At 43.1% G+C, this 5000-nt stretch overlaps 1 pseudogene; it reads left to right on the top strand.

The window, feature by feature from the left end:
• The window catches only part of LOC123483243, a 176718-nt pseudogene that overhangs the window by 60396 nt on the left and 111322 nt on the right, over positions 1 to 5000 (top strand).

Here is a 5000-nt window from a genome sequence, read left to right as displayed (position 1 = left end):
AGCTGTTGTTTCAGCTGTTGTTTTAGCTGTTGTTTTAGCTATTGTTTCAGCTGTTGTTTCACCTGTCGTTTTAGCTGTCATTTTAGTGGTTGTTTTAGCGGTTGCTTCACCTGTTGTTTCAGCTGTTGTTTTAGCTGTTGTTTTAGCTGTTGTTTTAGCTGTTGTTTTAGCTGTTGTTTTACCTGTTGTTTTAGCGGTTGTTTTAGCTGTTGTTTTAGCTGTTGTTTCAGCTGTTGTTTTAGCTGTTGTTTTAGCGGTTGTTTTAGCTGTTGTTTTAGCTGTTGTTTTACCTGTTGTTTTAGCTGTTGTTTTACCTGTTGTTTTAGCTGTTGTTTTACCTGTTGTTTTACCTGTTGTTTCAGCTGTTGTTTCACCTGTTGTTTTAGCTGTTGTTTTACCTGTTGTTTTACCTGTTGTTTTAGCTGTTGCTTTACCTGTTGTTTTAGCTGTTGCTTTACCTCTGTTATTTTAGCTGTTGTTTCTGTTTTACCTCTGTTGTTTCAGCGGTTGTTTCACCTGTTGTTTCAGCTGTTGTTTTACCTGTTGTTTTACCTGTTGTTTTAGCTGTTGTTTTACCTGTTGTTTTAGCTGTTGTTTTACCTGTTGTTTTAGCTGTTGTTTTACCTGTTGTTTTAGCTGTTGCTTTACCTCTGTTATTTTAGCTGTTGTTTCTGTTTTACCTGTGTTGTTTCAGCTATTGTTTCAGCTGTTGTTTTACCTGTTGTTTCAGCTATTGTTTCACCTGTTGTTTCAGCTGTTGTTTTAGCTGTTGTTTTAGCTGTTGTTTTACCTCTGTTATTTTAGCTGTTGTTTCTGTTTTACCTGTGTTGTTTCAGCTATTGTTTCAGCTGTTGTTTCAGCTGTTGTTTCAGCTATTGTTTTAGCTGTTGTTTTAGCTGTTGTTTTAGCTGTTGTTTTACCTGTTGTTTAGCTTGTTGTTTTAGCTATTGTTTCAGCTATTGTTTCAGCTGTTGTTTTACCTGTTGTTTCAGCTATTGTTTCACCTGTTGTTTCACCTGTTGTTTCAGCTGTTGTTTTAGCTGTTGTTTTAGCTGTTGTTTTACCTCTGTTATTTTAGCTGTTGTTTCTGTTTTACCTGTGTTGTTTCAGCTGTTGTTTCAGCTGTTGTTTCAGCTGTTGTTTCAGCTATTGTTTTAGCTGTTGTTTTAGCTGTTGTTTTAGCTGTTGTTTTGCCTGTTGTTTTAGCTGTTGTTTTACCTGTTGTTTTAGCGGTTGTTTTAGCTGTTGTTTTAGCTGTTGTTTTAGCTGTTGTTTTAGCTGTTGTTTCAGCTGTTGTTTTAGCTGTTGTTTTACCTCTGTTGTTTCAGCTGTTGTTTTAGCTGTTGTTTTAGCTGTTGCTTTACCTCTGTTATTTTAGCTGTTGTTTCTGTTTTACCTCTGTTGTTTTAGCTGTTGTTTCACCTGTTGTTTCAGCTGTTGTTTCAGCTGTTGTTTTAGCTGTTGTTTTAGCTGTTGTTTCAGCTGTTGTTTTAGCTGTTGTTTCACCTGTTGTTTCAGCTGTTGTTTCACCTGTTGTTTTAGCTGTTGTTTTAGCTGTTGTTTTACCTGTTGTTTTACCTGTTGTTTTAGCTGTTGCTTTAGCTGTTGTTTTGGAGGATACTGGATACACAAACACAAACAAACACAGGGCTTGTCTGTAGGGCGACAGCATAGCTGGCCTACAATTAACCTGGATAAGGCAGAGCGTGCTGTAGAGAACATCAAGTCACAGACACATACACACGCCTGACCTTTGTTTAACCTGTGTGTGTGTGTGTGTGTGTGTGTGTGTGTGTGTGTGTAGCCCCTGGTGGATGAGGCTAAGCGAGCTGTGGGGAACATCAAGCCAGAGTCTCTATCAGAGATCCGCTCCCTGAGGATGCCTCCTGATGTTATCAGAGACATCCTGGAGGGGTGCTGCGACTCATGGGCATCTTCGACACCTCCTGGGTCAGCATGAAGAGGTGAGAGAGGGGGAGGGAGGGAGGGGGAGAGAGAGAGGGAAGGAGGGGGGGAGGGAGGGATGGAGGGAGGGGGAGAGAGAGAGGGAAGGAGGGAGGGAGGGGAAGGGATAGAAGGAGGAAAGGAGAGGGAGGGAGTGAACTAGAGATTTAGGGGAAGAGAGAGGTTTAGTGTGCGAGATCCATGGAGATGGAACTATAAGAGGAATACAGAGAGAGATAGAGGGTGATGTAGGGCCCAGAGGTTGACACAGGAGCGGGACTCATGCGGGTCTTGTGGGTCCCGCGGGATTCTGGCAGGAATGGGAGTGAAGCTCTAGAGTCAAGTTCGAGACAGGATGGGACTGAATCAACAATCCACAGGAACGGGCAGTACAGGAATAATTATAAACTGAATTTTTTGCGCGGAAATATGTCATGTGTGGAGTATTTCATCCCCCCAAAATCTGTTTAGGTTAGGCCTAATATAGTTGCCTTAATAAAAATACATTTAAAAAGGGTAATTTCCCCCTCCCCCTTCTGTCGGCTCATTCTCGCGACTCGACCCAGTTGTAGCCTGTCACTAGGCTACCTCAGATGCCAACCTACGTTGGTAGGCTAAATGATGAGGAATTGCAACATCTTGTTGCAGCCAAGGACCCATCACTAATATTAACATTAGAGCCAAGGAAAGAGCGATGTTTTAGCTTACATTTGATGGAGTTGCCTTTGACATTGAAGGAACCCAGTACACAGCTTGTAAAAAATGCTGCGGTTTAATCAAATAGGCTACCATCTGAAGTGCGGGACAAACGGCCTGTGGCATAGCTGCTCTACTCACAACAACTTTACCGTCAAGCTCAATTGTTTGCGTACATAACTAAACGTGTGCATCTCAGGTGAAGAGTGAAATAAAGATGGGATGATGTATGCAGTAATGCCGCTCAGGTTCTCTTTATGTTAATGTGTTGTAAATGTTTCTATGTGGCAGGGCTCAGCTGTAGGCTACAGTTCTATACCTGTACTGTCTGTCCTCATCCAGCTTTTAATCAATCTACATTTAGGTCGTTCTGAATACGCTCTTATCCAGAGATACTTAGGCCTACAGTCAGTGCATTTAACTAAGGTAGGTAAGACAACCACATATCACAGTCGCATATTGCATTACTCCACAAAAGTTCTACAGCTGCACCATCGAGAGCATCCTGACTGGTTGCGTCACCGCCTGGTATGGCAACTGCTCAGCCTCCGACCGCAAGGCACTACAGAGGGTAGTGTGTAGGGCCCAGTACATCACTGGGGCCAAGCTTCCTGCCATCCAGGACCTCTATACCAGGCAGTGTCAGATGAAGGCCCTAAAAATTGTCAAAGACTCCAGCCACCCTAGTCATAGACTGTTCTCTCTGCTACCGCACAGCAAGTCTAGGTCCAAAAGGCTTCTTAACAGCTTTTACCCCCAAGCCATAAGACTCCTGAACAGCTAATCAAATGGCTACCCAGACTATTTGCAAATGGCTACCCTCTGTTTTACGCTGCTGCTACTCTCTGTTTATTATCTATGCAGAGTCACTTTAACTCTACCTATTTTTACTTATCAATTTTTTTCACTTAACACTTATTTTTCTTAAACTGCATTGTTGGTAAAGGGCTTGTAAGTAAGTAAGCATTACCTGTTGTATTCGGTGCAAGTGACAAATACAATTTGATTCGATTTGAAAAATATTTGTAATATTTCCTAAACAAACACAATAGCCTACATATTTCTGCGCACAAAAATGAGCACAGGACGGGAGTGATTGTTATCGGGAAGGGACAGGACGGGAGTGATTGTTATCGGGAAGGGACAGGAAAGTTCCGGGGTTATAGCTCTGTTGCAGGATCAGGACAGTACAGGAAATTAACTGACAAGACGGGACAGAAATTATTTTTAATTCCTGTACTAGGGCCAGAGCTGTCAGTGTGTGTGTGCGTAGTGTATTCTGTCAGTGTGTGTGTGTGTGTCCGTAGTGTATTCTGTCAGTGTGTGTGTCCGTAGTGTATTCTGTCAGTGTGTGTGTCCGTAGTGTATTCTGTCAGTGTGTGTGTGTCCGTAGTGTATTTTGTCAGTGTGTGTGTCCGTAGTGTATTCTGTCAGTGTGTGTGTGTGCGTCCGTAGTGTATTCTGTCAGTATGTGTGTCCGTAGTATATTCTGTCAGTGTGTGTGTGTGTCCGTAGTGTATTCTGTCAGTGTGTGTGTGTGTGTCCGTAGTGTATTCTGTCAGTGTGTGTGTGTGTGTCCGTACTGTATTCTGTCAGTATGTGTGTGTGTCCGTAGTGTATTCTGTCAGTGTGTGTGTGTGTGTCCGTAGTGTATTCTGTCAGTGTGTGTGTCCGTAGTGTATTATGTCAGTGTGTGTGTCCGTAGTGTATTCTGTCAGTGTGTGTGTGTCCGTAGTGTATTTTGTCAGTGTGTGTGTCCGTAGTGTATTCTGTCAGTGTGTGTGTGTGCGTCCGTAGTGTATTCTGTCAGTATGTGTGTCCGTAGTGTATTCTGTCAGTGTGTGTGTGTGTCCGTAGTGTATTCTGTCAGTGTGTGTGTGTGTGTCCGTAGTGTATTCTGTCAGTGTGTGTGTGTGTGTCCGTACTGTATTCTGTCAGTATGTGTGTGTGTCCGTAGTGTATTCTGTCAGTGTGTGTGTGTGTCCGTAGTGTATTCTGTCAGTATGTGTGTGTGTGTCCGTAGTGTATTCTGTCAGTGTGTGTGTGTGTGTCCGTAGTGTATTCTGTCAGTGTGTGTGTGTGTGTCCGTAGTGTATTCTGTCAGTGTGTGTGTGTGTGTCCGTAGTGTATTCTGTCAGTGTGTGTGTGTGTGTCCGTAGTGTATTCTGTCAGTATGTGTGTCCGTAGTGTATTCTGTCAGTGTGTGTGTCCGTAGTGTATTCTGTCAGTGTGTGTGTGTCCGTAGTGTATTCTGTCAGTGTGTGTGTCCGTAGTGTATTCTGTCAGTGTGTGTGTGTCCGTAGTGTATTCTGTCAGTGTGTGTGTCCGTAGTGTATTCTGTCAGTGTGTGTGTGTCCGTA

This window comes from Coregonus clupeaformis, unplaced genomic scaffold, assembly GCF_020615455.1.
Source record: "Coregonus clupeaformis isolate EN_2021a unplaced genomic scaffold, ASM2061545v1 scaf0052, whole genome shotgun sequence".
In the NCBI taxonomy this organism is placed as follows: Eukaryota; Metazoa; Chordata; class Actinopteri; order Salmoniformes; family Salmonidae; genus Coregonus; species Coregonus clupeaformis.
Note: the sequence above shows the minus strand (reverse complement) of the source record. Positions and strands in the feature narration are given on the sequence as shown.